General features: G+C 42.3%; 1 long non-coding RNA gene across 1 annotated transcript; it reads right to left on the bottom strand.

Annotated features, from left to right (window-relative positions):
* Window positions 1-8,285: 8,285 nt before the first annotated feature.
* Window positions 8,286-14,154, bottom strand: LOC140599599 (uncharacterized). Its single transcript, XR_012002428.1, has 4 exons — window positions 13,867-14,154; window positions 13,043-13,155; window positions 11,355-11,612; window positions 8,286-9,746 (listed from the first exon to the last, which is right to left on the bottom strand). It is a non-coding gene; the product is annotated as an uncharacterized lncRNA (long non-coding RNA).
* Window positions 14,155-15,967: the final 1,813 nt, after the last annotated feature.

Here is a 15,967-nt window from a genome sequence, read left to right on the forward strand (position 1 = left end):
CTCCTAGAGATTAACATTTCCTTTTCTTATTATTGTCTTTATTGAGTCTTTTCCCAGTAGAATGTAAGCACTGTGAGGAGAAAGAGTTTAATCTATTTCACTCACCCATCTATCACCAGCTCCTAGGAAATGCACAGAATATGTAAATTCACAATAAGTAGTCACTGAAGGAATGAATAAATGAAAACGGAATATATATTCATCACCATTGTCCTGATGATGAGACCAAGCAAATACCAAAGTAATCTTTCTTTAGAAATGCCTGGGTGGTTCAGTGGTTGAGCTTCTGTCTTTGGCTCAGGGTGTGATCCTGGGGTCCGGGATCAAGTCCCACATCTGGCTCACTGCAAGAAGCCCGCTTTTCCCTCTGCCTTGTCTCTGCCTCTCTCTCTCTCTCTCTCTCTCTCTCTGTGTGTGTGTGTGTGTGTGTGTCTCATGAATAAATAAATAAAATCTTAAAAAAAATCTTTTTTTACCTTTGTATCTCAACTGAACTTAGTGTGTTTTTTTAAATTTATTTTTATTGGGATCCCTGGGTGGCGCAGCGGTTTGGCGCCTGCCTTTGGCCTGGGGCGTGATCCTGGAGACCCGGGATCGAATCCCACGTCGGGCTCCCGGTGCATGGAGCCTGCTTCTCCCTCTGCCTATGTCTCTGCTTCTCTCTCTCTCACTGTGTGCCTATCATAAATAAATAAAATTTAAAAAAAAATAAATTTATTTTTATTGGTGTTCAATTTGCCAACATATAGAATAACACCCAGTGCTCATCCCATCAAGTGCCCCCCTCACCCAGTCATTCCCACCCCCACCCACCTCCCCTTCCACCACCCCTAGTTCGTTTCCCAGAGTTAGGAGTCTTTCATGTTCTGTCTCCCTTTCTGATATTTCCCACTCATTTTTTCTCCTTTCCCCTTTATTCCCTTTCACTATTTTTTATATTCCCCAAATGAATGAGACTATAGAATGTTTGTCCTTCTCCGACTGACTTATTTCACTCAGCATAATACCCCCCAGGTCCATCCATGTCAAAGCAAATGGTGGGTATTTGTCGTTTCTAATGGCTGAGGAATATTCCATTGTATACATAAACCACATTTTCTTTCTCCATTCATCTGTCAATGGACACCGAGGCTCCTTCCACAGTGTGGCTATTGTGGACATTGCTGCTAGAAACATCGGGGTGCAGGTGTCCCGGCGTTTCATTGCATCTGTATCTTTGGGGTAAATCCCCAGCAGTGCAATTGCTGGGTCGTAGGGCAGATCCATTGTTAACTCTTTGAGGAACCTCCACACAGTTTTCGAGAGTGGCTGCACCAGTTCGCATTCCCACCAACAGTGTAAGAGGCTTCCCTTTTCTCCGCATCCTCTCCAACATTTGTGGTTTCCTGCCTTGTTAATTATCCCCATTCTCAGTGGTGTGAGGTGGGATCTCATTGTGGCTTTGATTTGTATTACCCTGATGGCTAGTGATGTGGAGCATTTTCTCATGTGCATGTTGGCCATGTCCATGTCTTCCTCTGTGAGATTTCTGTTCATGTCTGTTTCCCATTTCATGATTGGATTGTCTGTTTCTTTGCTGTTGAGTTTAATAAGTTCTTTATAGATCTTGGATACTAATCCTTTATCTGATAGGTCATTTGCAAATATCTTCTCCCATTCTGTAGGTTGTCTTTTAGTTTTGTTGGCTGTTTCTTTGGCTGTGCAAAAGCTTCTTATCTTGATGAAGTCCCAATAGTTCATTTTTGCTTTTGTTTCTCTTGCCTCCATGGGTGTATCTTGCAAGAAGTTGCTGTGGCCAATGAACTTCATGTGTTTATTTCCATGTTGCTGATTTTTGTACATGTCAAAGCCAGCTGTCTATGCTTTCTGCACTGAAATGACATAAACTCAAATTCTGCAGCATTTTCAACTCTGCTAAGTCCTTTAATCCACAGCTTGAGGAACATGGTAATAAAAAACATCCTATAAGGAGAATTAAGGTCAAAATGCAAGTCCAGTCATGAGTGAAGTCATCCAAACTATCATTTTAAATGAACATATGCTTGGGTACTATATTGCAAGAACTGTATCATCTTGCTTTTCATGGTCAAAGTCAAGACACACTTGAGTTTAGGTAAGTTGCAGCCTCTGGAATTTAGAGTATAAATATTGACCAAAAGACTAATCATTTGCCTGTAACTGATTACCTTGAACATAATAACCTGATATGCTCAGCAGCTTGAGGATTAATACTAGCTAAATATTTTCTATCACTTTTAAAGTATATTACTTTTTAAAATGAGATATGACTTTTATGCAATAAAATATGTAGATTTGAATGTTCAGTGCTGTGAATTTTGGCATATATATATATATATAGCCATATAATCTGCGGTCAAACAAGATATGAAACATTTCCAGAAACTTCCTTTGTGCCTTGTGCCCCTTTGTAACCAATATACTCCCAGAGGCAACCACTTTCTGATGTTTTCACAATAGATGTTAGTTTTCCTGTTCTTGTAATTCATTAAAATGGAATCTTCAGAGGCGCCTCAGTGGTTCAGTCAGTTAAGCATCTGCCTTCGGCTCAGGTCATGATCCCAGGGTCCTGGGATGGAGGCTGAGGTCAGGCTCCCTGCTGAGCAGGGAGTCTGCTTCTCCCCCTTTCTTCCCCTCCTCCTCCCTCAGCTCATGCTTGTGCTCTCTCTCTCTCTCTCTCTCTCTCTCTCTTTCAAATAAATAGAATCTTTTAAAAAATGGAATCTTCAGTATCTATTCTCTTGGGTCTCACTTTTTCACTCATTACCTAATATATATGTTTATTTTTAAAAAATGTTTATTTTCTGTCTCTTCTCAATAGGGCAGGTACTTGTGTTTGTTCAATGATGTATTCCTGGTGCCCAGAACAGAGACTGCCACGTTGAAAGTGTACAAAATTATAATGATATGTTGTTGGGACGTAAGTGGCTAAAATGGGTAGCATGAGGGAAGCGTTGTGGTGGTGGAGCAGTTCTGCATCTTGATCACAATCAAGATACACAAATCTACACGTGTGATACAATGGCTTAGAACTGTACACACACACACACACACACACACACACACACTTGTACACACACCAACCCAGAGGAGTGCATATAAAACTGGTGAAATCTGAGCAAGCTCTGTGACTTGAGCCAATGTCTCTTTCCTGGCTGTAATATTGGACTATAATTACGCAACGTGTCACCATTCGGGAAAACTAGGTGAAGGGTACACAAGAATTCCCTGCACTTTTTTTTTGTTTTTACAACTTTCTATGAATCCATAATTATCTCAAAGTGAAAAGTTTTTTAAGTTGTTGAATGAGTTAATCAATTGAATAAGCAGATACGCAGCTATGTTTTTAAAAATAGGGACTTAAAAATAAAATATTTAATAATGTTAGGAGTAGCTTTCTTTGGATCTTGTAACAGTGGCAGATTTATTTCTATCTCTCTATCTAGATATTTAAATTCCTAATGGAAAAAAATTTAACTTTAGGCTTTCATTTTTTTGTTTTTTGTTTTTCCTTTAGATATTCTTTGAGTCTCCTGCCATAGAAGAGGCTTCCAAATAATCCTTAAAATGCAAAGACATAAACCCTGCCTCACTCCCAGCCCCCTAAGCTGAGCCCCCAGTGTACCATAAGGTGAGAGCATGTCCCTGGTACATAGTGAACCACATGGTTAGCTAGCAAAGCTGCTTTTGGATACCAATGGTCTCTCTAGCCAGCCTTTTTAACCTGCTTGCTGCCTTCTGCCACTGGAGTTGTCAATTTGTCTTACTTGGCATTGGAAGCTTAATGAAAGAACAGATTTGGTTTGTGGTTTTTAGGTAGTTTGCCTAAGGGAAATATTTTCTCTGTGCCCCTCCCACCCGAAACAGAAAGAGAAGTTTTGTGGGCATGTAAGGGCACAGTGCTCCTAATGCCATTGGAAAGCCATGCCCATGACTCATTCTTTCCATTCCTAGAAGGCAGCTCAGCTTTGAAAATTGCACTTATTTATTTTAATGCAAAACAACCTCCTTCCTTCTCCTTTATGCTTCTTTACCAGATAGCCCCTGGGGTAATAATGTTCAGAAGGCTTTGGAACTAGCAACCTCCAATTGTGAAAAATGTCTCTGATAGTTCTTCAGTGAAAAGGCTATGTGAGAAACAACAGCTAAGAAAGATTTTGATCCTTTAAAAGGAAAAGAAAAAGCACATTTGAACAAGACTAAAGGATTTTTAAGTGGTTTTGTAATTTCTTTTCATCCAGCTCTGTGAATTGCCAGAGCCAAGATGCTCCACAAGCCACATCTATAAATGTTACTGAGTCAGGAGCATCTCCACTACAAAGCTCCAGTCCCTCAGGCTTCTAGTGAAGCCCAGATGGAAGAAAAGAAGCTTCTGCAAACAGTAATTCTCCTTTTCACTCACTTCTCCTACTTTAAAAACTCTAGGCTGTTTATCTGTCTCCTTATCACTTCTCTGAGGGTGAACCTCCTCCTAAGCATGTTCTGAGCTGAAATAGTAAGTAACATAGATGAGGGAGGGTTTTTTTGTTTGTTTGTTTTTGTTTTGTTTTGTTTTTTACCTTTAAGAGCTCCTGGAATATGCAAGATTAGTTTACTAGGCATTGAAGATGAGAGGGCAGGAGGACCCTTCCTTGGGCAGGGCAGGGGTGAGGGGAGCAGTCATAACCGGTACATGTGGTTGCAGTGGGTTGATCTTTGTGTATGTATGAGGCACAGGAAAGTGTGTATCTATGAGTTAAAGACTCCGTGAGCCCAAAGGGGCCAAAGTTTCCTTGAGGATTATCTGTTTCTGTGTTACTTCACTTGTGTTACTATTATACCTTATTTCTCATCTCAGAATCTCCTGACATATTCCTTTTTTCTTCTGCTGTGTTGAAAGGGAATTGTCTCTCTTCATTTCCGTGACATGAAAATTGAGGTCCGGGGAAAAATGAGGATTGCCCAGCATTACACAATGAATTAATGACAGAACACAGGCCCAAGTCCCCAGGTTCTCTACCTTCCATCTGTTCTTTCCATACACAACCCCTGGAGCTGAGCACGCTGGCCCGCTGGTTCCACATGTTGGGGGGACAGGTAAGAGCAATCCACCAGCCAGCACACACTTGGCACCCAGGCTTGGGTGCAAGCTTGATTCATGACAGTAGATGCAGATAAATCCACTTTTGCCATTCCACCTTCTCCTTACCCTTCTGTCAATAAAAGCTAAGAGAAATGTTCTAAATAATCAAGTTAAAAAGGTTAATGTGATACAGGAACTATGGCAATACAAATAAAGCCAGGCCAGGGACCTTGGGTATGCCATTGCTACCACATTTGGAAAAAGTGAGTTTATGGGGTTGTACTAAATTAAAATAGGATTGGAGGACTGTATTACAGGGGGGCTAATTGAGAGATTTTTGTGAAAGAAATTGTTTGGCCGATATCACCTTAATCAAGTAATAAGCATGACCATCATTTGTAATGGGATAAGTTGAAATCACGTGATACAGTGAAGAACTCCACGTCACTTCTGTGATTCTCTGGACAAAACGTGTAACCTGAAACTCAGGATGGGGAAATAGCAGAGAAATTCAAAATGTGGATAGAGAAAGTACCTGGCTATAGTTGCCAAAGTGTCAAGGTCATAACATGAAAGAAAGACTGAAGAAGACTAAAACAATGAAAAAAATTAACATGTGTGATTCTTTGGCACTGCCAAGTCCTTCGGGGGGATCATGGGATCTCCAAAGGTCAGGGATGCTCTGGGATGGATAATGAGTTGGGCAAGACTCTGACTTAGATGTCCGACATCTTTCTATGGAAATCATCCAACTGGCTATTAAGACATTTTGTTTAACTTCAACCAGGAAGTGAAGTGTCTCCAAGGGAATAATGTTTGTGATCTCCTGCCCATTGAGTTTTCATCAGTAACAAAAGTTGAGATGTCCTTTCCACCTTATCCTGCCCTGGCCAACGTGGGGTTTGCTGCCTCTCAGAGCTCTTTGTTCTCAGAATAAAAGATCCGCCATCAGTTCAAATTGTCAGCTTGAAAAAAAAAAAAGTCAACTTGTTCATCATCCTCCAAGAGGTGAGCTACGGTCCAAGATGCAGTCTCAGCTGTTCCATCCTGAGTCTTGTAATTCTCCCTGGTTCTGCCTTCTTCTTCTACCATTTCAATTACACATCAGCAAAAAGAACTCCAGGCAGCTCTCAGGCTATGCAAGCAGAGTCATGAGTCAAGCTTGACTCTGTGCTTGGCTGAACCAGGCCATATTTTCAGTGTCTTTACTATTGCCTTAAAGAAGACTTTTTGTAATCTCATTAGAAAATACAAATTTTTGCTTGTCCCCTGATAGATACTCAGAAATCTGGCATGCATTTTCTCAACCTTCTCTGCTCTCCCCAAGACCCTAAGACCAGCATCCAGCGATGCACTGAGCTATTGCTTTCACAGCTTTCAACTCCGGCATCACGTTCAGATTTTACCTGCCGTAAGAGTCCTTTGTTTCTTAGGCCCCTAATGTATTTATTTGTTCCATAATTTAAACTCCTCCTGACTTCTACCCTGCCTTTCTGCACCTTTACATGCACTTGATTTTCTGAACTTGGTAGAAAGACATGGATGTGATTGTCCTGTTGCCCACCATGGCCGCAAAACCCAGGATTCTGGAACTAAAACCAACAAATCCCATTCTGTTTGGATTTGTCATTTTATCCATTGATAATGTCTTCCTCCAAAATATGTTAATCCATATGGACTTGTCCTCACCAGCACACATCCCCACCCTGCTATGAGCCACCATTCCCTGGCATCTTTTACAGCACAGAATAATCCTCCTGACTTTGCTATTGAATCATCATTTTTAAATTATAGACTTAATCTTTAGAAATGAGAGCACAGCATCCTCTTTTCCCCTCAGAACACTTTTTAAGTACCATTATTACTTTCTCAGGGTCTACTTTAGCTTTTTGAAACTATTTTTCTAACAGTTGAGCAACCATGGTTAAGCAATGCCCTTGGCTCAGTTCTATGACCTGATGGTATTCAAACATTATAGAGCAATCAATGCACAACAACAGAGCAACCTTCGAGTTACCCAATTCAACAGATGCTCTAATCCCAGAGAAGGACTAATCATTTCTTATTACAAGTGTGTATGATAGAGTCTAATCCATGCAGAGATTTTGGAGCAACTTCTTTTTTCTGTTCAACCAGTTGCTAAACTCCATCCATGGGCACAAGGCTTTAGTCCTATAGTCTCAAGGTTTATCCTAAACATGGCACCTGCAATCAGCAGCAAACTTTCCTCCTGAGTCTTCTCTCTCTTCTTTCCCGGCCCCTTGGTCCTGTTCCCCTCAACTGCTCACCACAAGTCCTCTGTGCCCAGTCTCCAGCTCGAGTTTCCAGTCATTTTTCTTGCTCTATTGAGCTTCTTTACTTATTCCAAAGCTGAGATGGGAAGGGATAATGAGATGGGAGAGTAGAAGGAGCAGGATTCTTACCAGACCAGCCTCCGCAAGGATTGTCTAGGAGATACACGGACTTATAAACTGCAGATACTAATTTTAAGCTGGCAAATCTTCCTAAATTCCCCATACCCTGGCTTTTATTTTGAAAATATGCCTCTCTCTCATTGAAGGCTCCAAATGCAGTTGGGCTCCAGGAAGGAAAGAAAAGAGAGAAAAACTTGTTCTGACACATATGTTTCGATCTGTACCAAAAAAGATTTCGTGCACCTGGGTGGCTCAGTCAGTTAAATGTCTCTGCCTTTGGCTCAGGTCATGATCCCAGGGTCCTGGCATCGAGTCCCACATTGGGCTCTCTGCTCAGCGGGGAAGTCTATTTCTCCCTCTACCCCTTACCCCTGCTCATGCTCTCTCTTACACTCACTGCCTCTCTCAAATAAATTTTTTAAAAGAGTTTTTTTTTTTTTAAAAAAAAGGTTTTAGTCAACATGGCGAAAGCCTACATAATATTTGGAAAAGAAGATATTGTCAGATGTATACACACATACCAAGGGATTGGGAGTATAAATATATAAAACATTTCTAGAGGATAGTTTGTTACTATGTATCAAAAACCCTCTAAATGCTAATCTTTTGTCTTGTTTTCATTCCCCTTCAAGGAATCCATCCTATAATCAGAAATGCAAATCAAGAGGTAAATAAAACAGATACTTTTAACACAATTATTGTGACTAGCAAAGTTCTGGAATAATCTAACTTCCAAAATGGAAACTGACCAAATATAATTTCAGTAAATGAGTTGAACTGCTACACAGCTGTTAAAAAACCATGTTTGAATGTTTAATAGCATGATAAAATATTCAATATATAAATCATGGAGAAAAGAATACAACATGGAACTGTATACAATATACAAGATGATCCCAATTTTCTAAATATATGAATATATGTAAATATATAAATAGACACTATCTAGCTATAGATGTATAATAATTGATCAGAATCTTAACTAGGGTTATCTCTAATATTGGGATTACATATAGGTCATTTTAAATATTTTCTATAATGTTTGGTATTTCCCCATTTTCTATAATGGACATATAGTAGTTTCATAATAATAAAAAGTGTGTTATTTTAATATAAATAAGCAAAAATATTGACAAAGTTGCGTTCATGTCTAGATCCTACAATGCTAACATCGCTATGCTTCTAAATCTGGCAAAGTCAGTATAACAAAAGAAATCCACAGACCAATGTGTCCCAAAGTTTATATTCCACAGAAGTCTGACCCATATACTTTAATAAATATCACAGGGAAATGTTTCATTTTTGAGTAAATATAAAGTGTTGCATTAAATAAACGTAAGGAGCATTATTTATTGCAGGACTACTCAGAGCCTTCAATATGCTGATATGACTTTGAATCTGCAAAAATGGGTATAGAACATGGAATTTCTCAAAGTTATTTGAGCAGCTCACTTATTAATATGTTCCTGACCCCTGTTCCACAGAAAAATAATCTAGGACTGCTGTATAGATGAAGCTCATTTGAAAAAAAAAAAAAAAGAAATAGATCAAAACTCCTAAAAAAAGCATTAGTAATTTTAAACCTTAATTAGAACATAATTTACCATAATCAAGTGCATATATTCCACCAATGTAAGAAGTTAAAATCTACTGGATCTAGTATGATGTTTAGTGAGATGTTTTGTTCATTCCAGATTTTATATATTTTGGTATGCCAGAAATAAAAATATATTTCCTTAATATGATAAATATTATCTCACCAGGGACACCTGGGTGGCTCGTCTACCTTTGGCTCAGGTCATGATCCTGGGGTCCTGGGATCGAGTCCCACAACAGGCTCCCTGCAGGGAGCCTTCTTCTCCCTTTGCCTATATCTCTGCCTCTCTCTGTGTCTCTCTTGAATAAATAAATAAACTCTTTAAAAAAATTATCTCTCCCTTTTAAATCAATAGCTAACATCACACTTCTTTAAAAAAGATCAGTAGCATTCCTTCAGACCAGTATGACTGGTTGGAAAATGTAATGAAAAAAACATGATATTTTAGATGAACAAAATAAACAATCTATAAATAAGATTTATATCTGTTCTAATGCCAAAACCTCACATAATCACAGTGGTTACATACCCAGGTTTGTGTTTGACTTCTTCAGCCCTGCTGTACCTGCCAATGAAATACATCAGTCCATTTCTTGAGGATATTTTTCAGTAATCCAACAGCTATCCAACTTAGTGGGGATGTTCATTTTTCTGTCTACAAGCAAATAAAACACAGGGGCTGTGATTGTTTAGTCTTTGGCAGTAGCAGAGGTTGAGGACAGGCCCCAGTACCTTCTAGATAGAGTTCACTATGAGCATTGCCGGGCTATCACTAGACCTCCCCAAGGCTTCCAGGTCAGACAGAGGCCATAAAATGAGTTAGGGACAGAATTGGCAGTTAGCTCAGGAGGTGGGGAAAGGAGGTTTTCCTCACACCTGAGGATCTGTCGCAATTTCTTGCCTTTCGGAATGCATGCACCTAGGTCAGCTTCCAGCTTCTCTAGGGCTTTCAGCCTTGCATCCAGGCCCTGGGGCAAAAGGGATGAGGACAGAACCTTTGGCTAGCTCAGGAGGGGTAGCTCAGGGGTTGGGAGGCTGCTGCTGCTCCTAATGTCTTCAGGATATAGGAGTTTCCTCCAAAAATGACCAGCCTAACTGTGACTTGCCCAAGGGTTATAACCTGAAATCCAGGCTCTAGATCGGAGGGAATGGGGGCCTAGCAGGAGACTAGCTGAAGAAAATGGGTGGTTTTGAAGGCTCCCTTGCTCCCAGGCTCTGTCAGTGTCATTATCAAGGAACACCATGTAAGCCAAGGGGTGTCCATGAGTGCCCCCTAAGACTGTCTAAGTCTGTGTCAAATCTGTCAAGACTTGTTTCTGAATCCTTTAAAATTATTTTTCTTCTGTTAGAAGGATGTTAGTAGATTTTGTTTTTCTTTCTCCAAACCACCCTATTTGAATTTCCTAATTAGAATACAAAGAGAGACAGAGAGAGCCCAGATTTAGGGTGTGGAGGCTATATATTTCAGTGATCGGGACAAAAACAATGCCTGTGAGGCTTTTTAAGGTTAATGTAAAAACTGAACTATTTGAGAATTCTATAAAGGAAAATAGGTGAAATCCTTCCAGGAACATGTTGTTAGAATGAATGCTTACTACTGTTAGAAGGCAGAAACAGGAATTTCCATGTAAATATGGCAGAAAGAGGCCAGATCACAAAATTTAAAGAAAGTTGTAAGAGCATAAGAAAACATATGTAAAAAGTGTAAAGCAAAGAAGGAATGGGGCACACCATCATTCCATAAAGCCTAAATGTGAATATAATTTTAAAAATGCATGGCGTTGACTGAGCCCTTCTATGTACTAAGCCCTCTTCAAACCGTGTCTTATTAAGAATGGTATTTGAAGCCAGGATGCTTGGCTTCAAATCCTCTACAAAAAATAAGATTCTTCATCTTGGAATGATGTTAAACACCATCCACCACTGGTTCTGCCAAGGGCTCCTTCATAGCCTGAGAAATTAAACTAAAGGAAGAAGATGAGTTGATGAAATGTTAATAATTCTTGGCTGTTATTAACCAATTCTGAGAGAGTGGACTGATTAGGTGGGTGGCCCTGGAAAAAGAGAGTGAAATCCTTCGAGGCAGAAACATCTCTCCTACCTCCAACATAATCCGCACAGAGATCAAAAAAATCTGCAGCAATTTCCCAGGGTTCAAGAGTACTGCACCCCAAGAAGAGGGTACATCCAACCAAATGCAGAAAACTCTGGCTCAGAACACTTTGTAATATTTCACATATTCTTGCTGTGGAGAAATCTTTACCTGAGCAATTTTTTGGCTTCTCAGTCGAATTTAAGTTTACTTAAAGGTGACACTGTTGGATGTCTGGATGGCTCAGTCTGGGAAGCATTTGCCTTCAGCTCAGGTCATGATCCCTGGGTCCTGGGATCCAGCCCAGAGTAGGGCTCACTGCTCAGCAGGGAGTCTGCCTCTCCCTCTGCTTCTTCCCTGCTCCGGGGCAGGCACACACACACACACACATACACACACACACACACACAGACTTAAAAAAAATAAAATCTTAAAAAAAAAAAAAAAAAAAGAAAGAAAAGAAGTGACACCGTTGTGGCCTGAATGTTTGTGTCCCTCCAGAATTCCTATGCTGAAACCCTAACCTAGCCTAATGTTGATAATATTAGCAGGGACAGCTTTGGATGGTCATGGGTCATAGGGTGGACTCTTCGTGAAGGGGATTAGTGCCCTTGGAAAGGGATGAAGAAATCCAAGGGCTTTCTCTTTACCACTGAGGACACAACGGCAATAAGACACCATCTACGAAGGAAAGGGGGCCTTGCCAGGCACCAAATCTGTTGGTAACCTGATCTTGCACTTCCTAGCCTCCACAAAATTGGGAGAAAAGAAATATTTGTTCTTCAAATACTCATTTTGTTGTAATTTTTGTGACAGCAGCCCGAAGTGACTGGGACAAGTTAAATACCTTTTAAATTAAAAATAGCACATGCAGGCATGCCTGGCTGGCTCAGTTGGCAGAGCACTTGACTCTTGATCTTGGGGTCCTGAGTTCAGGCCCCATGTTGGGTGTAGAGATTACTTACATAAGTAAAATTTTAAATAAATAAATAAATAAATTTTAAATAAATAAATAAATAAAATAGGATCTGCGGTGTCATTCTTCCTTTCTTCATGTATTTCCATCTATCAATGCTCTGCATTGCTTTCATAAAAATAAGGAAGTCATTGTCCTAAAAACAGAAGAGAGCGCTTAACCATTCTTTTAAAAAAATTCTCTAGCTTTACCAGTCGTCCCTCATTTTCCCCCATCCTCCCACTGTTCCTATTTTGATTATATTTATTTCTCAATGAAGTTCCCACACTTGATTTCTAAACACAAAATGTTCTGAGCCTACGCTTTAAAAATGTTCCTCTTTGTACTTGCGTCTGTAATAATTCCATTTAAAAAATTGATTTTAGTTCCTATTAAAGCCCACAGAGAGGGCCATATGAGGACGTGAGGGAGAAAATGGGGAGGGACAGAAGCGACCCTGAAGGCACTCCAGGAGCTGATTTATTTTCCTGGAGGCTTTTGTCCCAGACAATAGTGAAGAGTAACAGTAGCTGTAGGTAAATGTCTGCCCTCTCACCCTACAAGTCCCTTTGTTAGGAAACATAGAGCTCCTAGGGTTGATGAGATGAAAACACAAAGCTTCGGGGAAACACTCAGGGAGCCAGGCCTGCCTGGTGATCACCCTCCACCTCTGTAAATAAAGAAAAGCCCCAGCGAGGGGCTTGGGTTCAGGAGTTCTCAGTAGTGGCCACAAAGCCATGTGAAGACCCAAAGCAGAAGCAGCTGAGAGCCCAGCAGGTTCCAGATGCATGACCCAGGGTGGAGGGGGGCCTGCATTGGCCGGGGTTCTCCAGAGGAACAGAACCAATGGGGTATAGGTAGGTATTATCTGTCTAGGTAGGTAGAGAGGACGTTGGTTCCTTACAAGGAGTTGGCTCAGGCGACTGTGGGGGCCAGCGGGTCTCAAGCTCTGCCGTTAGCCAGGAGACAGGAGAGCTGATGGCGGGATTCCAGGCCGGAGGCCAACAGGCCCCAGATCTGGGAAAAAGGACAGGAGGATCAGTTCAAAGGCAGGAAGAATCCTCTTGCTCCGGAGAGGGTCGGTCTTTCTGTTCACTGGTGCAACCACTGCCCCCTTTTCCCTGGAGATCTGCAAGCCAGCGCCTGCCCTGTCCTCCCTCAGAACTGCCAGGCCTGGCCACAGAGTGGAGGGCAGGCATGGGGGTCAGTTGTCAGAGCTTTCTAGAAATGAACAACCGGCTTCCCAGACACAGAGGGGTAGTTTCTGACTAGAAAGTCCTCTGAGGGGGGCACCTGGGTGGCTCAGCGGTCGAGCATCTGCCTTCAGCTCAGGGCGTGATCCCGGGGTCCTGGGATCCAGTCCCACATAAGGTCCCCAGGGGGAGCCTGCTTCTCCCTCTGCCTATATTTCTGCCTCTCTCTCTGTGTCATTCATGAATAAATAAATACAATTAAAAAAAAAAAAGAAAATCCTCTAAGGGTGAAAGACAACGCCAACATCTGGGCATGTTTGCAGTGAGTGGGGTGTCCGGGGGCCTCTGTGGCGGCGGACTGAGTGTTCCTAAAAGACCGGGGGTGCCTTGGCGGTGAGCTTTCTCTTTCCCATTCTGTCTGCCAAGGCAGCTGCATTTCTCTCCTGCCACATTCCTCCTCCTCTCAGAAACCCAGAGTCAACAGCACACACGCCTGCCCGCCCCCACTCCCTCCCCTGACACTCCCAAAACCCACCATTTTTAGTTGCTGTTGTTTTTGCGTGCGATTGGTCACAGAGTTTGAGAGCTAAAGCATCTCGTCCAATCTCCTCCTTTTGCAAAAAAAAAAAAAAAAGGACTACTGAATGCAGACAGCAGAAAAGCAGAAAGGGTTAGCGCAGGTGGAGATGGAGCATGACCTTGACATTTCTATGCCGACCGAGGCCCGTGCGCTCAGGACAAAATCCGGGAGGCCCAAATCACTGGCTCAGTCCTCTAGGCTTTGCTCCTAGTGTGTGTGTGTGTGTGTGTGTGTGTGTGTGTGTGTGTGTGTGTGCAGGGCCTGGGTGGAGACAGAGCCGCTGCAGCCTGCAAACCTCCTCCGCCCAAGCACAGGGAGACCTGCGCCAGCAAATTCCCTGCCAACGGGCGGCCGGCGGTTTTGCTCAGCTTCTCTCTTCCCACAGCGGCCTGCCTGCACCCCAGCCCCCTCGTCCCTCCTCCTCTGACGTCACCGACATGCTCTTTGAGGACTGGCTCTGGGCCTGGGAAGGAAAGTCAGGCCCTATTGAGGGTCTGGAGAGGAACAGCAGGGAACTAGTCCTGACAGCCCTCGGGGGTAAGAGGGCCCTGTCTACAGGGCATCACACGTGTTTCCACCACCCAGAAAAGCAGCAGGGTTTTAAGTGGCAGTAAGAGGGCACAACCAAGTGTTCTTTTTATCAGATGCTCTACCCACCACACTTTTTTCTACCTGCAAAGAAGGAAATTATCTGGAGGACGAAGACAAACCAACGAAATGCAGAAGAGAAGATGAACAGAAAGAGGAATGAGCATAAATAGGCAAGGGGGACTCAGAACCGAGGGTGACTCGATGGATCCAGGGTGGAAAGGGAACTTTCCACAGGTCAAAGTCACTCAGAAATAAGTGCAAGAGAAGTAAGAGAAATGTGAGGACAGAGACAGAGGTCCCCGTGATGAGATGGGCTTTGAGGATGGAGCCCAAAAGCCGAAGCACCTGAGCAGCCCCCAGGAGCTGAAAAGTCAAAGAAACGGATTCTCCCCTGGGGCCTCCAGAAGGAAAACAGTCCTGTCTACACACACCTCACCGTCAGCCAGTGGGCTTCTGACTCTCAGAAGTGTATGATCATAAGTGTGTTGTTTCAAGTCACTGCATTTGTGGTCATTTGTATTGCAGCGAATGCACTCCCCAGCTGGTAAGGGGAAAGCTGTGCCAGTGGCTTCAGAGTCTAGGTTTTTAACGGCCACATCTTTCTTTCTCTCTCTCACACCCAGGATCTGTTACCCATTTGCTGGGTAGTAAAAATTATTAACCCCCTTCCTGCTTCGTTTATCTTCTAAAATAATACATGCGCTACTTTAACAGAAGTCAGTGGTTATGAAAGGAAGTGTCAACAGCCAAGTCCTGCGCGCTTAGCCCTGCCCCTCACCTAAGCTATTCTTCTAACAAGAATCTGATCCGATGCTCCATTCTAATGTGACTTGCTGCTTTGAATTAAAAATATATCCATGCATCTTCCATGGACACCGAGGCTCCTTCCACAGTGTGGCTATTGTGGACATTGCTGCTAGAAACATCGGGGTGCAGGTGTCCCGGCGTTCCATTGCATCTGAATCTTTGGGGTAAAGATCTTGGGATATCTATGTGTACAATGGGATATTCCTCAGCCATTAGAAACGACAAATACCCACCATTTGCTTCGACATGGATGGAACTGGAGGGTATGATGCTGAGTGAAATAAGTCAATCGGAGAAGGACAAACATTATATGGTCTCATTCATTTGGGGAATATAAATAATAGTGAAAGGGAATAGAGGGGAAGGGAGAAGAAATGGGTAGGAAATATCAGAAAGGGAGACAGAACATAAAGACTCCTAACTCTGGGAAACGAACTAGGGGTGGTGGAAGGGGAGGAGGGCGGGGGGTGGTGGTGGTGGTGACTGGGTGGTGGGCACTGAGGGGGGGCACTTGACTGGATGAGCACTGGGTGTTATTCTGTATGTTGACAAATAGAACACCAAAAAAAAAATAATACATTTATTTAAAAAATAACTAAAAATAAAAAATAAATCATAAATACGTGGCCCAAATTTTAAAAGTCTGTACCGCTCTAAG

The sequence above is a fragment of the Vulpes vulpes genome, chromosome 7 (assembly GCF_048418805.1).
Source record: "Vulpes vulpes isolate BD-2025 chromosome 7, VulVul3, whole genome shotgun sequence".
NCBI classification, from domain to species: Eukaryota; Metazoa; Chordata; class Mammalia; order Carnivora; family Canidae; genus Vulpes; species Vulpes vulpes.